The 20,314-nt window shown below is 40.7% G+C and overlaps 1 long non-coding RNA gene across 5 annotated transcripts in view; it reads left to right on the top strand.

The window, feature by feature from the left end:
- Window positions 1–20,314, top strand: part of LOC131510012 (uncharacterized) — a 46,904-nt gene that overhangs the window by 4,735 nt on the left and 21,855 nt on the right. For 3 of the 5 annotated variants that reach the window (XR_009260851.1, XR_009260852.1, XR_009260850.1), the window contains exon 3: window positions 14,965–15,265. The exons of the other annotated variants lie outside the window; for them this stretch is intronic. This is a non-coding gene — a long non-coding RNA (uncharacterized LOC131510012). The remainder of the gene's footprint in view (window positions 1–14,964; window positions 15,266–20,314) is intronic. 5 annotated transcript variants of the gene reach the window in all.

Here is a 20,314-nt window from a genome sequence, read left to right as displayed (position 1 = left end):
TACCATGGAATTCCTGCACTACATCAGGCATTATGCCAGAAGCTGGGAACCAGTTGAACAATCAGATACTGTACACAACAGACACGGTCCCAGCTGTCATAGAACCAACAAACAAATGTTCCATGGGGAACGCTGGCATTACTCAACTACATGCCCGGGGGATAATTAAAATTAGATGGATTGCCTCTAAGGAAGTGGTGCCTGAGATGAGGTACGTGGACAAAGGAGAGGGGAGCAAGGACAGGAAGAATGTTCTAGTCAGAGGGAGCAGCATATGCAAAGGCCCTGGGGGATTGAGAGCATGGCATCTTCAAGGAACCAAAAGAGGCCAGTGTGTTTGGAGAGCAGTGAGATATGGAAGAATGGTACAAGGTGAGCTCAAAAGGCCTGCAGGGATAGGCAGGCATGACGTTGTACCCTGGTTTGAACCTTAGAGTACCCAGTGGCTTCTGAGAGGTTTAAGGGCAATGGAAGGACTGTATTTTGAAAAGGTCCCTGCATCCCAAGTGCCAGGCACAGGGTACTACCCTGTGTGTAGTAGGCATTTGATACATACTTGTTAACTGAATAAGTTACTAGGATCATTATTGAAATTCTGGGATTGAATGTCCTGAATGCAAAAATCATTAAAAAGCCTGGAAAAGCATCCAACCCTACTAAAGTTCTAAATAATGCAAATAAAATAAAATAAAATGCATAAAGTTTTCTTGTCTTTTAAGGTTATTTATACTATAAAGCCCTTTATTATCTTTAATAGACTATCTTTTAAGAGCAATTTTAGATTTACAGAAAAATCGAGAAGATAATACAGAGAGTACCCATATACCCTGTCCCTAGTTTTCTTTATTATTAACATATTACATTAGTATAGTACAGTTATTATAATTCATAAACCAATATTGATACGTTATCATTACCGAAGTCCAAATTTTATTCAGACTTCCTTAGTTTTTACCTCATGTCTTTTTTCTGTTCCAGCATCCCATCCAGGACACCACATAACTTGTAGTTGCCATGTCTCAGGGTCCTTTTGACTATGACAGTTTCCCAGACTGCCCTTGTATTTGAAGAACATTGGTTAGGTACTTTGTAGGATGCCCCTCTATTGGGATTTGTCTGATGTTTCTCTCATGATATTACTGGATATTACTATGTTTTTACTTTAATCAAAGTTATACATAAAGAGTTTTGAAAGTCTCATTAGTTCTAATAGATGGAAAATGAAAAACAGTAACCTCTGACCTGTCCCTTGTGACCCTCACTCCCCAGAGCATCTTGGTTCAACTCTTCTTGCTATTTTCTGGCATTTGGTGCCATGTTTCTAAATCATAGGCTGATTTTGCTTTTCCTGACCGACCAGTTTAGATGCTGGCTCCTAACTTCCTGCTCTTTATGCCATATGAAAACTGTGCTCTCTTTGTGTTCTCTTCCTCTATCCACGCACTGAGGTTTGTCCTGGATGTCTCCCTCTGCCCTTCCAGAGCCATTCTAACCTGTACAGACCTCATCAATGGACTTTCTTGCCCTCAGTCTTCAGGGTGGGTTGGGTCAATGTGGGGCACAGGCAGGCAGTTGGGGGAGGGAGAGAGCCAAAGTGTTTCTGCCCTCAGTTACCTCTCTGTCCGGGTGCTGTGGGGGCTGCATGTCTGGCACTGGTGTCAGACAGGCTCTCCAGTTCCTGACAACTGCTCCCACCCCCTTGCCACCTCAGGTCTCTGTGTGTGCGGGGTGGGTAATAGCCCCCCATACTGGTACTGCACCTTCCTTTTTAGTTTCTTTTCATCCTGCCCACAAAGCCTCTTTCATGAAGTTCTCCTCAAATTACCCCACTTGAGAGTTGTTTCGTTTTGGAATCCTGACTAATAAATTACAATATTTTGATTAAATCAACATTCAGCATTTATATCATTGTGATAATAATTATGACACACCATTTACTTTACAGGCAAGTAGTGTTTATGATAATATTTCCTTTCTTGGGGCATCTGGGTGGCTCACTCGGTTGAGTACCCAACTCTTGGTTTCAGCTCAGGTCACGATCTCAGGGTCATGAGATCGAGCCCTGCATCAGGCTCCACACTGACAGTGCACAGCCTGTTTGGGATTCTCTCTCTCTCTCTCTCTCTCTCTCTCTCACACACACACACACACACACACACACAATAAATAAACTTAAAAAAATATTTCCTTTCTTGTTACAACTTTTTTTGGTGTGTGTGTGTGTGTGTATTAAATATTTACCTTTTTAATATAACCCTTGTTAAATTTTCCCATACAACTTTTCACATGGTCAGAGGCATTAGCTTTTCCCCTCAGGCTTTTATTTCAGGAGAATTCCCCCTGGAGTGCTCATGCTTATGCCCAGGGTTGGAGTCAGGGTTGGAGGTTCTTCAGGTCTCCAGCCCAGCTGTCCTTTCCTTTCCTTCCCTTCTCTCTGGTGCTAAAATCCTATTTTCTGTCTCTTTAAAACTTTTTTTTTTATTAATTTTGTAATGTTTATTATTTATTTTTGAGTTGCGGGGGAGGGCAGAGAGAGACGGAGACACAGAATCTGAAGCAGGCTCCAGGCTCTGAGCTGTCAGCACAGAGCCCGACACAGGGCTCGAACCCACGAACTGTGAGATCATGACCTGAGCAGAAGTCAGAGGTTTAACCAACTGAGCCACCCAGGGACCCCTCTCTTTTATGAAAATCCTCAGTTAGCTGATAGATATGCCAAGTTTATCCTTCAATTTTCTTATTATCAGCTATTTTCCATCTCCTACTCACTTCATTCCATACCTTAGAACATTTCTCCAACTAGATCTTCAAAATCTGATGAATTTTTATTTTATTATATTTCCTAATATCCAAGAGCAGCTCTTTCTTATGTGGTGATTGTCCCTTTTGCAGAACATCCTATTCTTGCTTAAAGGAAGTAATTCCTTCTCTTATCTCTCTGAGAAGTAGTTTCATTCAAGTTTCCTATTTTCCCAAATGCCTTTTTTAGTTTGTGAACTTTTACAAATGGAATTGGATTTTTCTGGATTCTCTAGAATTATTCTTAAGGAAATGGACATGCTATGTCAGCAGGTTAGGATTCACACTGGGTAATCAATTTCCAGAAACAAAGATCCCAGACAGGTCACATATGTCAAGAGGAAAGAGGCCCCACTGAGCCACTCAGATGAGACACGGTCAATAAACAGCCTGGAGCAACCATGCAACTCAGCCATTGTATTTCTCAAATTGTCTCACCTATAATTTTTAATTTTCCATTTACCTTCTACCACCAGATTTGTTTATTCTCTCCAGTACCATCTTGAACCTAAATGATATGGCTTGTGACATATACAAGTGCAGAATCATAATGACTAGTGTTTTATTTTTATTTATTAAAAAATTTTTTTAATGTTTTATTTATTTTTGAGAGAGATAAAGATAGTGTTTTTATATTCAACTGTTTATTTAGCAAACATTTATTGAGTGCCTACTGTATGCCAGGCACTGGCCAGGCACTGTGCAAGGCATTGGAATAGAACATGCACAAAGTCATGAGGTCCCTGCCCTCCAGGAACTCACTTTCCAGGACAGTACCTCACACTTAGCAGAACCTCCTGAGCTTTGGAGGCAGCCACTGAGAGCTCTACTTAACAGATGAAGGATCTGAGGCTCACAAAGGTTTCCTGGTTTGCCTGAATGACACACAGCTATTTAGAGACTATGCTGCATCATGAACCCCAATCCTCTTTTCAAAGGGTGTAAAGAGGAGCTGTAGATAATGAACCATGGAAAGAGGGTTCAGAGTAACAGGAAGAAAGCTAAAAGGAAATGGTCTTAGGGTTCTCCAGAGAAACAACCAACAGAATATGTAGAGATATATATGAGAAGAGATTTATTATAGGAATCTATTCCTATAGGAATAGGTTCATGCAGTCATGGACGCTGAGAAGTCCCACAATCTGCTGTCTGCCAGCTGAAGAATCAGGAAAGCTCATAGTATAATTTAGTCCAAGTCCAAAAGCCTGAGAAATAGGGGCTGATGGTATAAGTCCCAACCTGAATCTGAAAGTCTGAGACCAAGAGTACCAGTGTCCGAGGGCAAGAGAAGATGGATGTCTCAGCTCAAGCAGAGAAAGAGCGAGAATTTGCCCTTCCTCTGCCTTTTTGTTCTACTGGGGCTTCAACCAGTTGGAAAATGCCTACCTGCATTGGGGAGGGCCATCTGCTTTAGTCAATTCACCAATTAAAATGTTAATTTTTTTTCTGGAAACACACATCCAGACACAATCCAGAAATAATTTTTCACCAGCTATCTGGGCATCCCTTAACCCAGTTAAGTTGACACATAAAATTAACCATCACAGAAGCCAAGGGGAAAAAGTGTTTCAGAGTATTTGCTCAGGCCCTAGCTGCCCCAGTTTACATTTAAGCAGGAGTCAGTTCAGGGCAAATGGCTGGGAACAAGGGCTCCCAACGCACTTGGGGGAAACAGGACGGAAAGGAAGGAAGGAACACACGATGCTCATTTTACAATTGCGGGGTGCATCTTCTCTGCTCCTCTGGAGTTAATGCCAGTGGGGGAAGAGCCTCACAGTTGAATAACTTGCACAGTTGAATAGAAGCAGCAGGTGGCAACCCCAGTGTCAGCCTTCGAGGGTGTGCCCTCACTGTGGAGATAGGGCCAACCAGTCCCTCTCAGTTGTGAGCAAAAAAACCCCAAAAAACAAAAAAACCCCACAGCACTCCCTGACTCTAGTCTCCCAACCTAAGGCCCTCAAGCAGGAAATTCTAGAGCTAAATTTCACTAGAGATGGAGCAAGGGAGTGACAGATTGCAAAAACAGACACAGAACAAGGCATTGAGCCAAGTTCACGAGCAAGAGAAATCAGCCTCGCACCAGCAACAAAAACGTACAGAGAACCCTGAGGGGCCTGCAAGCACCCACCAGGCCAGGCCTCTTCCTCCTCCCAGGAAACAGCTCTGAGGATTCAGGTGAGATGGCAGCTCCATAGCCCTGCCCCACAGGCGGAACCCCCACTCCTTGGAGGGGAGATTAGCATAGGCTGGGGGTGTGGGGACAGGGGTGGCCCCTGTCAGGGACAATGGTTCACCCTCCCCTCTCTGGAGAGGTCAGACGATGACTTCCACTGGCCTTCCCTGGTGCACATAAATATATATACTTAAACTGGAGACCTAAAATAAATTCTTCCATCGCTGCTGGCTGCCATTATGTAATGTCTCACAGTGTTTCCCTGGGACTCTCCAGGCGGTCTCATTTATTGCCTTGGTTATGCTTCCAGCTTTGTTCATGACTTCCAAACTGCTTTCCATAAAATTGAGCCATATGTACATTGGCTACTCTCGACATAGTTTGTACCGTTAAAAGTATGCATATATTGTTGTGAGGCCAATGTTGAGAGTGGTGTGCAAGACCATAGATTGGATTCCTTTTTTAAAAACTGGCAACATTTCAAGCTCGTTTAAAAAAAAAAATGTTTTTGAAATATTTTTAAATTTACAGAAAAGTTGCAAAAATAGTTCAAAGAGTACCTGTATATTCTCCACTCAGCTTCCCCTAACCTCTTATATAACCTCTTGTGTAACCGTAGCCCAATTATAGAAACCAGAAACAACATTAATATGATACTACTGCATAATCTACAGATGTTATTGGGATTTTACCATTCTCCCTACTCGTAATGTCCTCTTTTTAAAAATAAATTTTTTAATTTTAGAATTGTTTTTTTTAATTTAATTTTTTATTTTTTTAAATTTACATCCAAATTAGTTAGCATATAGTGCAACAATGATTTCAGGAGTAGATTCCTTAGTGCCCCTTACCCATTTAGCCCATCCCCCCTCCCACAACCCCTCCCCTTAACCCTCCATTTGTTCTCCATATTTATGAGTCTCTTCTGTTTTGTCCCCCTCCCTGTTTTTATATTATTTTTGTTTCCCTTCCCTTATGTTCATCTGTTTTGTCTCTTAAAGTCCTCATATGAGTGAAGTCATGTGATTTTTGTCTTTCTCTGACTAATTTCACTTAGCATAATACCCTCTAGTTCCATCCACGTAGTTGCAAATGGCAAGATTTCATTCTTTTTGATTGTCGGGTAATACTCCATTGTATATGTATACCACATCTTCTTTGTCCATTCATTGATCGATGGACATTTGGGCTTTTTCCATACTTTGGCTATTGTTGATAGTGCTGCTATAAACATGGGGGTGCATGTGTCCCTTCGAAACAGCACACCTGTATCCCGTGGATAAATGCCTAGTAGTGCCATTGCTGGGTCATAGGGTAGTTCTGTTTTTAGATTTTTGAGGAAACTCCATACTGTTTTCCAGAGTGGCTGCACCAGCTTGCATTCCCATAGAATTGTTTTTAAAATCACAGAAAAATTGAGAAGAGAGTACTGAGCTCCCATGTACTCATACCCAGTTTCCCCTTCCATTAACATTTTATGTTAGTATACTATATTTGCCACAATAAATGAATCAATATTAATACGTAATTATTAACTACAGCCCATACGTTATTCAGATTTCTTTCTTTTTTTTGTAATGCCACTTTTATGTGCCAGGATCCCATCTGAAATACCACATGATATTTAGTTGTTATCCTGCTTAGGTGCCTCTGGGCTGTGACAGTTTCTCAGACTTTTCTTGTTTTTGATGACTTTGACAGTTTCCAGTACTGATCAGGTATTTTGTAGGCTGCCCCTCAACTGTAATCTGTCTGGTGTTTTTCTCATGAACAGATGGGGATATGGGTTTCTGAGAGAAAGACCACAAAATTGAAGTGTCATTCTTGTCACGTTGTACCGATGGTCCACTAACGTCCTATTTCTGGTCCAGGCTCAATCTGGAATCCTGCAATGCATTTAGTTTGTCATGTCTCCTTAGTCCCCAGTCTCTGAAAGTTCCTCAGTCTTTGTGCTTCATGACCTTGACACTTTTGAAGAGTATTCAAAAATGTTCCTTAATTTGGAATTGTCTGATGTTTTTTCATGACTAGATTCAAGTTATGAAATTTTGGTAAGAATGCCAGAAAAATGATGTTGTGTATCATATCATGGGGTACATGGTGTCACTATGTATTATTTCACTTTTTTAAAAGTATTTATTTATTTATTTATTTATTTATTTATTTATTTATTTATTTATAGAAAGCATAAGTAGGGGAGGGGCAGAGAGAAAGGGGGACAGCGGATCTGAAGCAGGCTTTGCACCGACAGCAGAGAGCCCAATGAGGGGCTCGAACTCTCAAACCATGAGATCATGACCTGAAGTCAGACACTTAACCAACTGAGTCACCCAGGTGCCCCTTATTTTCTTTTTTTCCTCATATTTATTTATTTTTGAGAGAGAGAGAGACAGACAGACAGACAGAGCATGAGCAGGGGAGGAGCAGAGAGAAAGGGAGACACAGAATCCAAAGCAGGCTCCAGGCTCTGAGCTGTCAGCACAGAGCCCAACGCAGGGCTCAAACCCATGAACCTCAAGATCATGACCTGAGTCAAAGTGGGAAGCTTAACCAACTGAGCCACCCAGGCACCCCTTTACTTTTTTTAAGTAAGTGCTACAACCCAATGTGGGGACTGAACTCATATCTCCAAGAGCAAGAGTTGCATGCTCTACTGATTGAACCAGCCAGGCACCCTTCTTATTTTACTTCTTTTTTCTTTTTAAATATTTTATTTATTTAAGTAGTCTCCACACCCAATGTGGGGCTTGAACTTACAACCCCAAGATCAAGAGTCTCATGCTCTTCCAACTGAGTCAGCCAGGCTCCCCCTCTTGTTTTACTTTTGATCACTTGGTTAAGATGGTGTCTTCCAGATGTCTCCACTGTAACATTACTATCTTGTCTTTGTACTTAATTTCTTGGTGGTGATACTTTTGGATGAGACAAATATCCTGTTATCCTCAACTTCTGCTAGCTAATTGTAGCATCCATGAGTGGATCTTGCATCCAACAGTCATTTTTGGGATGTTCTAATGCTGATTTTTCTATTTCCCTTATTCCTTCTACATTTGTTAATTGAAATTCTCCTATAAGGAGATGCCCCTTCCTCCCATTAATTTATTTATTCAGTTAATTATTTATGTAAGCATGGACTAATGAATGTTTTGTGGGTTTTGTTCTAATACTTCTTTCTTTCTTTCTTTCTTTCTTTCTTTCTTTCTTTCTTTCTTTCTTTCTTTCTCAAATTGTTCCAGCTTTGGCCACTAAGAGCCCCTTCAAGATGGGTCCTGTATTCTTTCAACATGCCCCCATAATTTTTTGAGCATGTCCTACTTCCTGGTACACAAAATGCCCTGGGATCACCTTGTATTTTCCCTGTTCCAGTGCTAGCTAGATCCAATAATTTCTTCGAAAATTTCTGGCTCTTTTTATCAGAGAATCACCTTTTGAAACCAGTATCTGGACACTAAATGTGCTCATTGCTGCTGGGGTGTCTTTGCTTGTAGGCTGTGTCATCAAACACAGCTAGGAAATATATCCACGTGTACTAGCATACGCATATATATATACCTATATTTGTTTCTTTATCCATGTATATTCAGGGGTTCTCCAGGGTATTAGGACTTTCATGTCTAATAGTAAAGGTTAATGGAAAACCAAAACAACCAAGAAAAGCAGGTACAATTAAGTACCTAGAGTCTTTGAGAATTAAGGTTTGGGTCACCCCAACCAGCTGAGGTTCTGCCTGAGGGTGAGGGAAATAGTGAGTGGTAGTAAAGAAGAAAGTCATAGATACCAGTTATAGCCTTATGACCAATTATAGAAACCACATTTTATTTGCTTGTCATACATATATGTTTATTTGTATATGCTAACCATTTTCTTCTTTCTTCTTCTTCCCATTTTGTTTTATGTACAGATTGCTGAAGCTAACTTTACAGTTTAGATTTTAGGTAACAGAATATTCCATGAGACTGTGGTTGAATTTAAGGGTTAATTAACATAGTCAATGATGGATACAATAACTATTGGGACTGTTTCCTCATTAGGGGGAGAGGATGAAAATTTCTTCATTTCTTTTTTTTTTTTTTTTAAATGTTTTATTTATTCTTGAAAGAGAGTGTGTGAGCAGGGAAAGGGCGGGGGCGGGGTGGGGGACAGCAGCAAGCCCAATGTGAGTATTCAACTCATCAACCGTGAGATCATGACCTGAGCCTAAGTTGGACGCCCAACTGACTGAGCCACCTAAGCACCCTAAAAATCTTCATTTCTCACATAAAAAGGTGTATCTTGTTAGGTGGAATTATAGAGAGGTTTTGTTACATGAGAGTTCAAATGTGTGTAAAAGGTAGCATATGAAACATGAGTTGACAAAAGCGTGAACTCAGCCAGTTATCAATTTATTGTATCTCAAATTCAAATTCATCTTTCATTATCTGATATGCAAAAATGGAGCTGGTTCATTTAAATATGGCACCATGTTGAATTTTGTCAGGAGAGGGCGATGGAGAGACATTGCAGGAAAAAGGAGGAAGGCATGGTCTGGTGTGTTCCTTCTGGTAGTCTCCCGCAGTATGGGCTGCTCCTCCAGCATCTGCAGTGTAGGCAGCTTCTCCAATGTCCAGTTCCTGCTGTGTAGACAACTTCTCCAATACCAGATTCTAGCTGCCGGCTCCTGCAGTATGCAGCATCCAGAAACACTAGTGCCTGGCAGCTTCCCCCTGGCGCCCTTTTTGGACGGTTTCATAGTTGAGTGCCTCCAGTGAGACACCTTCCCATGAACAGTTTTCCTGGCACCATAGCGAGTGGGTTTCTGGCAAGTTCTGATAGCATGGGACCACAGTGACTTCTCTGCCATTTACTGAGCCACGGCTGTCCCCTCTCCAACTGGGTCTGAGTCTCTGCCCTGGAGGAAGGAGACTTTTCCTTGGATTGTCTCTCTAAGCCCAGGGAAGTAGCTGCTCCTTAGATATGCTATTCCTATATTCTCTAGAGTTCTCTCTGCTTCTTACTAGCCAATCACTCATTTCTCCAATCCCTTGCTATAGTTAATAATTCTTTTTATTAAATTTTCCCTGTTCAAATTACTGTGGTTTCTGTCTCCTAATTGGACCCAGACTAGTCTGCACATAAAACAGTTTCAGAATTGCTAACTCATTCCCCTGTGAGACCCATAGAGAGGAACAAATTTACCGACTAAACTACAATCTCTGTGTACAGTCCTTCCACCTTTTGTCTTATAGTATCGAAATATCATTTTTCAGTTACTTCCATTAGGTGTTCTCTTCCCCATCTCCTCCAGTGTGGTTATATTATTTGCTTGTAATACACTTAGATTTCTTATTGTTGGTGTTCCTTGTTGGGTTTTCTTCTCATCCTGGTTGATTTGAATGGTTTATTTATTCTGGGAGTATGTAAACTGGTTCTAAGAATTACAACTACATAAAAGGGCTTAGATATACTCAGAATGAGTGTGGCCACCTCATTCCCACTACTTGTTCCCATTCCCTCCTTCTTTATGTCCCATCTCTGTATACCCACCTTCAACTAATCTTTTTTTTAATCTAATATTTAGCATGTGGTTTAGCCTTCCTTTTGCCAGTTGATATATGAGGGTTCATAGATGAGTCATAAGCCTTCTTAGAAGCCAAAGACTCAGTTCATAGTCCTCCTGTCCCTGTTTTGTTTGGAGCCCAGGGTGAGCCCATTCTGAAGCTTAATAAAAAGAAATATTGGGGCACCTGGGTGGCTCAATTGGTTAAGTGCCTGACTTCAGTTCAGGTCATGATCTCACAGTTTGTGAGTTCAAGTCCCACATTGGGCTCTGTGTTGTCAGCACGGATCCCACTTGAGATTCTCTGTCCCCCTCTCTCTCTGTCCCTTTCCCTCTCTCAAAACTAAATAAGCATTAAATATATATATATATAAATATATATATATATTTATATATATATATATTTTTTTTTCTGGAGTTGACCACTAAAAGTAATGTTGTGGGGAAAACTGGCCATTTCTATTAAAACAAAACATATGTAGAATTTCTCATTTCTTCTGCAAGCCCATTCTGCTTTATGAATATTTAACCTTGGGGAAAAAAGTCATATTCGCATATTGGTAGGTATATACAAACTTGCTTTCTGTCATGTTTTTAATGGTGAAAAGAAAAAAGTAGTCAGAAACAACCTTAATGTCTATGAATAGAGAAATACCTAAAAACATGCATGGAATAGCCAACTTGGCACACTATACAATTCATCAGGGTTGTTCATTTTAATAAGGTAGAGTTATGGAGAACTTAGAAAAAAAGCTCTAAGACATGTTGATGGGGTGGGGGGGAGAGAAAGCTAGTTATAGAATGATAAATATGGATTAATAACATTTATGAAAAATCAACAAATAAAACAATACATATATTGGAGATAACAATACCGCATATATTGGATACCACATATATATGTGCATATATATATGAAAGCTTGGAAGCATGTATATCAAATCAAAAAAGTGATTTAATTTGGCAGGGGCTGGGAAGAAAAGACTGGAGATTTGGGGTGGAGAGAGGGTTTCAAAAGGAATTTTAATCTGCAATGTGTTCAGTTTTTCAGTGTTAATGTATTCATGTGTTATTTATATAATATTCTTTAAAATTAAGACAAACAAAGGGCGCCTGGGTGGCTCAGTCGGTTAAGCAGCAGACTTCAGCTCAGGTCATGATCTTATGTGGTCGGTGAGTTTGAGCCCCGCATTGGGCTCTGTGCTGACAGCTCAGAGCCTGGAGCCTGCTTCAGATTCTATGTCTCCCTCTCTCTCTGCCCCTCCCCCCGCTCGCACTCAGTCTCTGTCTCTCAAAAATAAAATAAACATTAAAAAAAATTAAACAAATAAACAAAGCATTGACTACATTAACTAAATCTCAAAATCCTCAGAAAGAGACTACAACCTATTGTGGAAACAGGTGACACACTCAAATACTCAGTATCTGCCCTTCCTAGAAAAAATTCCAGAAATGACTGAGAGTTTCTACCTCTCCCTCTCCCATTAAATGTAAGAATCCTTTTCTGAAAGTTGTCTGCCACCAAGGCTTGCTGTCAGCTAATGAAAGCAAGTAATATAAGTAACACAATAACTTAGAATCTGGATTTACAGTGAACACCATATACCTATTACCTGTATTCTATTGTTAATATTCAGTTAATTCAGCTCTATTACATTAGATCACTGAATGAAAACCCCAATATGCACGGTCTACTTTGATTTTTTTTCTTTGCTGAGCTGTAGGATGGATATTCAACCTGAGGAAAGCAACTAATGGCTAAGGACAGGGTCCAGGTATCCCGAGGCCTTTGCTTTCTGTTTAAACCATTTGATGATGAAGGTGGAAAAAACCAACATTCCCACATCAAGGTTGTTAAATACATTACCAGAGATAAAGAGTATATAAAATACCTTCAAGTTTGTATTTAAATTATTTTCCTCTGGGGGGAAATAAAAAATAAAACTAGAGCCTTAGCCTTATTACTTTAATAGTAATTTTTTAAAAAGGTTAAAATGATAATGAGCAAGAAAGCTGACTAAGCCACTAATCAAAGACACAGACACAAATACAATTAGTGTTTTGGGCGAGTTGCTCTGAGGATTCTTGGCTAATCCTGAGATATCCAGAGGCTTCACTTGGGGAGCCCCATCCCCGCCCGGACACAAAAAGGCACTTCCTGCCATTGCTCTCTGGTTTTTTGTGTAGCTTGAGTTAAGACCATGCAAAATAAACAACGGAATTTTGTCCAGGCGTCACATTCCCTTCTGGGAGGAAATTACTACACTCGTTTTGTAGCTCCTCTGTTTGGAGTATATTTTCTGGCTTTTAATTTTTAAACCCCCTAGGCCCTTTCCCGCTTTTTAGGAAAATTACTTGTGTTTTCTAACTTTATAGACTCAAAGTTATACCTTTTGAAAACCTCTCTTTGAGGAAATTTGCACAAACAGCAAAGAAACCTGGTTGAGTGAGATTCAACTTCCCCTCATCAAATGCACATCATCTATGCACCTGGAATCATACTTCATCCAGTAAGAAAAACACATTATAAAGTAACATGTGTAGTATGATTCTACTTGGGCAAAATGCATGTGTACTCATGTAGAGAATGTCTGGAGGGACGGTAACATCTCATGGCGGTGAGATTGTTGATGATTAATTTCTTTTTTTTACTTGTCTGTATTGTTTGCATTTTAAATATTGAGAATATATTGTTTTCATAATAAAAATAACATTTTCAGGGTGCCTGGGTGGCTCAGTCAATTGTGTGTCTGACTCTTGGTTTCGGCTCAGATCATGATCTTAGGGTTTGTGAGTTTGAGCTCCGTGATGGCAGTGAGGGGCCTGCTTGGGATTCTATCCTTCTCCTTTTCTTTCTGCCCCTCCCCACCTTTTGCAAACACGTGCGCTCTCTCTTGCTCACTCTCTCTCTCTCTCAAAATAAATAAATAAACTTAAAAAAAAAAAAAGAACACTCTCATCTTGAAGTAGTAGGGGTGAGTAGGGGATAAAATAAGTGGAACAGAAGGGGATGCAAGCAGAAACAAAAGAATGCACCAGGACTGAGGTTAGTACTCAGAATCCTCACATCTCACCCTCCAGAAGCCTCCTGTCTTGTCCCTCTGCCTACCTTCTTGCTTTACAATCATCCATTCTGTACACAGCAGCCAGAGTGATTTTCTTTTTTTTTTTTTTCTTGTTCAGTTATCTTTATTTTATTTTTTTTTTAATATATGAAATTTACTGTCAAATTGGTTTCCATACAACACCCAGTGCTCATCCCAAAAGGTGCCCTCCTCAATACCCATCACCCACCCTGCCCTCCCTCCCACCCCCCATCAACCCTCCAGAGTGATTTTCTTAAAGTGACAATCTGATTTGGAGTTCTACCCACTTAAAACCTTCAGTGGCTCCTAGCTGTGCTTAGATAAAAACCCAATCTCCTTATCCCAGCCTCAAGGCCCTGCCTGTTGTGGTCCTTGCTTCTTCGCCTCCTGCCTCTCAGTCTTTTTCTCACTTTATTGCTAGTTCCTGGAACACTCTTTCCTGCCTCAGGGCCTTTGCACTTGTTCCTTGTGCTCAGATAGCTCTTCCCTCGGCTCCTCATCAGCCTCTGTTCCTCGGAGCCTCCAGCAGTAGGGTCCAAGGAATCTGCATTTTAAATATGTACTTGAGATTATCATGTACACTCATGTTGGAGAGTCCCTATTCCAAAGCACTGGCTTTTGATGAATATTCAAGGGGCAGAGAGTTCAGGATAAACTTCTGGAAGATACCTGGAGTTATTCTCTTTCAGCCCCCTGTGAGGCTACCTAAATCCTCTGGGCTTCAAAAAGGACATAGGTGTGGCAGCTCACAGAAGGATGGGATGTTAGGGTCTCAAAGTTCCTCTACCAAAGGTAACAATGGCTGAAATTTCAGCTAGGAAGATTTTTTAGTGGTGACTATTACTTATTCATCTATTGGTAAATTAAACATAAAATACCTACAGCAAGTTAGACCATACTCTGAGCTTGGGTTTGGAAACTGACCTGGGAAGAGTTCCGAGGCAGGTACGTTCAGGTTTCTGTCTTGGGCATTCACTGCCTGAGAACTGGTGCATTCTGGAGGGCCCTGTCGGACAGACAGATGATGGGGGCAGGAGGGTGCGGAAGGTACTGTAAACATGAAACAAACAAACGCTCTCTGAGCTTGTGCTGAGGGCAAGCCCCCATGCTAGGCACAGGTATGTGGGGGAGGACCCCACAAGACACACCCAGGTCTGCTCAGCCTCCCCACGAGGGCTCATGGTAAGCTGTCAGAGAATCTTGTCATGGGCAAAGTGGTTACAGTAGTTTTATTTTTTATTGTTGTTGAGGAATTTACCTAGTCCCACCTGGTGGGCATAAACAGAAGTCAGAACTTTACTAGGAGGCTGTGGCAGGAAAAGCAATAGAGAGTCATTAATTTTGTTGGCCTCTCCTATGATTCCTTTCAGGAACCCCTCCCTCACTCCCTGTGGTTTTGGGGCTCACCAGTCAAGGTGGCCCCATCTCTCTCACCCCACGAGCTGGACCAATCACAGTCCTTCCTGGATCTTCTTGACAGAATCTAGGAGGCAGGCTTTCTTTCTGCTGGGCTTGCTAAACTGGCCAGAGATGACCCTTGTGCTGTCCAGTTCCATCACACCCACCCAGCAGAGAAAGCCCGAGTGACAAAGAGAGAGAGCCGCAATGATATCATTCAAGCCCCTAGATCCAGACGGACCTGAAGCTAGACCCACTCCTAATCTGTCCACGGTAGGTACTAATAAACCTCCTTAGTGCTTCGATTAGTTCGAGCTCAGTTTCTTCTCTTGCAACAGAAAGAGGCCTGACTAATGCATAGGACTTAGACTGTTTCTTCCATTATTATTCCAAGTCCCCAAATAAAAAATGTGCTATTGGCAGAAAGTCATCTTTGTAATGTAATAGTGAGGCCAATCTCATAATGTAGATGGGCAATGTTACAATCCTACAGGGTGTGGGGCTTCTATAAATAATGGGCCAGGCACAGCCCTACCATTTATGGTTCTCAGAAGCTGTTCTTGGGTCCCGGAGTGTCACAGTCTCTTACCACCAAATGCTCTGCTCTCATACACCACGAATCCCCACTATTACTTCCAATTCTAGTCCAACACCACGGGGTTCATTCCAGCTTTCCTCCTTTCCATATTTGTAACTCCCTTTCCCACCAGTGACAAACTGGCTCCCACTGTAATCAACATACTTATTGACTTGCTCAGACCTACAATGCATAGAGAATAGCTTCAGAATGGCTAATCCATACCACTACAAAAGCAAGCCTACTAACTAGAGCTCAATATTTGTTAACAGTTTTTTGTCATTAGTCTGAGGGGATATGGCCAAAACACAGTGTGCAACAGTTGTCCCTGCCCTATTTCGCTATGCTTATGTTTTTCATTTGAAATAACACTAAGTTCATTGTTTCCGCTTCTATTTAAATTTAAGGGATTTTTTTCTTCCATCCTTGTTGATATTAATTTTTGAGTATGCGAAGCATGAATACAGTCCTGAGAGAAAACTATGTATAATATATATTCAGACAAGTGTAACCCCTATTCCCACCTCTTCCACCCTGTTCCTCTGTTTCTGTCCTCTCCACCCATCCCTACCCCCCAAAGGGGTCTCATTTCCTGGTTTATCCTTCCTGTGTTTCTCTGTTTAAAAATAAGCAGATATATCTATGCGTTATTACTGTTCCTTCTTTTCACACTATGGACACTCTTTAGCACTACTCTTTGTTCACTTAATAATATGTATCCTGCATATAGCTTCTTATTGGTTCATAGAGATGTTAAATCTTTTTTACAGCCATGTCGTGTTCCATTGTGTGCATGTACTATGGTTTACGAAACTATTCTTCTATGTATGAGCATTTTGGTTGTTTCCAATAGTTTGCAATGACAAATAGTGCTTCAGGGCATATTATGCATAAGGATTTTTGTGTTATTGGAAATTTTCATTTTCTTTTTTTTTTTTAAGTAAACTGTGTTCTGAATGTGGGGCTCAAACTCATGACCCTGAGATCAAGAGTCACATGCCCCACCAACTGAGCCAGTACCCCTGAAAATGTTTCTTTAAAGTAAATCCCTAGGAGTTGGATTGCTGAGTCAAAAGTAAAACACATGTCATTTTAATTTTTTTTAATATTTATTTATTTAGAGACAGAGAGAGAGTGTGTGCATTTGTGCAAGCAGGAGAGGGGCAGAAAGAGAAGGACAGAGAGAATCCCAAGAAGGCTCTGCACTGTCAGCATGGAGCCTGACATGGGGCTCAATCCCACGAACCATGAAATCATGACCTGAGCCAAAATCAAGAGTCAGACACTTAACCAACTGAGCCACCCAGGCACCCCGTATGTCATTCTTTACACATTCTCAGATTTCTCCTGAAATGAGTTATAGTAATTTGCATACCTACCACCAGTGAAAGTGCCTATTTCTCCACAGTCTTGCCAGCAGAATGCTTTGTCAAACTTTCAAGTTATTGCTTCTCTAATAGGAAAGAAACAGTATCTCAGTGTGGTTTTTTTCATATTTATTTATTTAAGTAATGTCTACACCCAGTGTGGGGCTTGAGCTCATGACCCCAAGGTGAGGAGTCACATGAGCCAGCCGGAGCCAGCCAGGTGCCCCACCAAAAAATTTCTACGTGATAAAAACATTTTGGTATGCAGTTCTATCACTTTTAACATATGTATAGATTCTTTTTGTTTGTTTGTTTGTTTTTGAGACAGAGAGAGACAGAGTATGAATGGGGGAGGGTCAGAGAGAGAGACACATACAGAATCTGAAACAGGCTCCAGGCTCTGAGCTGTCAGCACAGAGCCTGATGCGGGGCTTGAACTCACAGGCTGCGAGATCATGACCTGAGCCGAAGTCGGACACTTAACCAACTGAGCCACCCAGGCGCCCCTAGATTCTTGTGACCACAGTGAAGACATGGAACTCCCAATCCATTCCATGACTCCCCCAAATTTACTCATGGGACCCCTTTTTAGTCAGACACTCTCTTCACCTATAAACCCTAGTCACCACTGATCTGTTCTCCGTTCCTCATGTGACTTGTCCAGTGTCATATGAATGGAATTATATAGTATGTAACCTTTTGAGACTTACTTTTTTCATCTAGCATAGTATCTTTGAGAGTCACCCACACTGCTCTGTGCATCAATAGTTCACTTCTTGGTACTGCCCATCAGTGTCCCTCTGTACCGATGCACTTCTGTGTGCTTATCCATTCACCTAATGAAAGACATTTGGATTGTTTGCAGTTTTTTCTGATTATAAGCAAAACTTCTATAAATATCTGTGTACAGTTTTAGAGATAAATGCCTAGAAGTGGGATTGCTAAGTTATTTGGCAAACATATGCTTAACTTTATAAGAAACTGAAACCATCGAACTCCTAGAAGAAAATATAGGTGGTAAGCTCCTTGACATCGGTCTTGGTGATGATTTTTTGGACTTGACACCAAAAAAGGCAAGAAAAACAAAAAATGAACAAGTGGAACACTACATCACACCAAAAGCTTCTGCACCAGCAAAAGGAAACCACCAACAAAATGTAAAGGCAATTTATTGAATGGGAGAAAATATTTGCAAATTATATATTTAAAGAGGGTTAATACCCAAAATACATAAAGAACTTATACAACTCAGTAACAAAAAACAAACAGTCTGATTAAAAAATGAGCAGAGGTGGGCACCTGGCTGGCTCAAGTCTGTGAAGCATCTGACTCTTGATCTTGGGGTTGTAAATTCAAGTCCCACCAGATTACTCAAAAGAATAAATAAATAAAATCTTTAAATAAATGGGCAGAGGAACTAAATAGACATTTTTTCAAAGACATACAGATGGCCAGCAGGTACATGAACAGGTACTCACCATCACTAGCCATCAGGAAAATGCAAATCAAAAGCATAATGAGATATCACCTCACACATGGTAGAATGGCTAATATCAAAAAGATAAAAAATAAAAAGTGTTGGTGAGAATGTGGAAAAAACGAAACCCTTGTCCACTGTTGGTGGGAATGTAAATTCGTGTAGCCACTAGGGAAAACAGTATGGGGATTCCTCAAAAATTAAAAATAAGGGCGCCTGGTTGGCTCAGCCAGTTAAGTGTCCAAGTCTTGATTTGGACTTGGGTCATGATCTCATGAGTTCGAGCCCTGTTTTGGGCTCCATACTGGGTATGGAGCCTCCTTGAAATTCTCTCTCTCCCTCTCCCTCTGCCCCTCCTCCACTCTCTCTCTTTTTCAAAATAAAAATAAATATAGAACTATCATATGATCCAGCAATTCTCCTTCTGAGTATTTGACCAAAGGAAATGATAGCACTAACTCTAAAAGATACACGCACTCTTATGTTCATTGTAACATTATTTATAATAGCCAAAACATGGAAGCAACTTAAGCGTCTGTCAATGGATAAATGGACAAAGAAAATGTAGAATATATATACAGTGGAATATTATTCAGTCATAAAAAGATGGAAATCTTGCCATTTGCAACAACATAGAATGCCCTTGAAAGCATTATGCAAGTGAAATAAGAGAAAGACAAATACCAAATGGTCTCACTTATATGTGGACTTTTTAAGGAAAAAAAAAACTGAACTCAGAAACAGAAAACAGATTGGTGGTTGCCAGAGGCAGGGAGTAGGAAGTGGGCAAAATGGGAGAAGATGGTGAAAAGGTGCAAACTTCCAGTTGTAAAATAAATATGTCTTGGTATTACCAAGTAATGTACAGCATGATGACTATAGTTAATAAAACTTTGTTGTATATCTGAAAGTTGCTAAGAGAGTAAATATTAAGTTATTATCATCAGAAAAAAATAATTTGTAGCCATATATGGTAATGGATATTAACTAGACTTACTGTGGTGATCATTTCACAAATATACAACTATTGAATCATTATGTTGTGTACCTGAAACAAATATACTGTTATATATTAATTATATCTCAATCTTTTTAAAAAGGGGGAAAAAGTTTTTTCAGATATTTCCAGTATTTGAGTCATCTTGGGGATGGTATCTGTTTCTTTTCCCACAATAATATGTCAGACTTTTGTGTTTCTTTGTATGTCAAGTAATTTTGGATTGCATCCTGGCCATTTGTATATTATGTTATGATACTCTAAGTCTTTTTTTAAAATTTTTTTAATGTTTATTTATTATTGAGAGACAGAGAGAGACAAAGTATGAGTATGGGAGGGGCAGAGAGAGGTGGAGACACAGAATCCGAAGCAGGCTCCAGGCTCTGAGCTGTCAGCACAGAGCCTGACGCGGGGCTGGAACTCACAAACTGCGAGACCATGGCCTGAGCTGAAGTTGGACGCCCAACCAACTGAGCCACCCAGGAGCCCCTGATACTCTAAGTCTTGTTTAATCCCTATGGACAATTTTTTTTAAGTTTATGTATTTGTTTTAAGAGAGACAGAGATAGCGTGAGTGGGGGAGGGGCAGAGAGACAGAGGGAAAGAGAGCATATGCCAAACAGGCTCCGGACTGCCAGTGCAGAACCGGATTCAGGGCTGAACTCACGACACAGCGAGATTATGACTTGAGCAGAACCCAAGAGTCAGACGCTTAACCGACTGAGCCATCTAGGTGTCCTGATAATTTTTTTTAAGCAGGCAGTTGACCTGGTTAGGTACGGATTGCAAGTTCTGATCTGCCTTCTTCTTCTTATTATTTTTCTTAATGTTTATTTTTGAGAGAGAGAGAGAGACAGAAAGTGTGAGTGTGCCAGCAGGGGAGGGGTAGAGAGATAGGGAGACA

Source organism: Neofelis nebulosa, chromosome 4 (genome assembly GCF_028018385.1).
Source record: "Neofelis nebulosa isolate mNeoNeb1 chromosome 4, mNeoNeb1.pri, whole genome shotgun sequence".
Lineage (NCBI taxonomy): Eukaryota > Metazoa > Chordata > Mammalia > Carnivora > Felidae > Neofelis > Neofelis nebulosa.
This window is presented reverse-complemented; position numbering and strand designations above follow the sequence as displayed.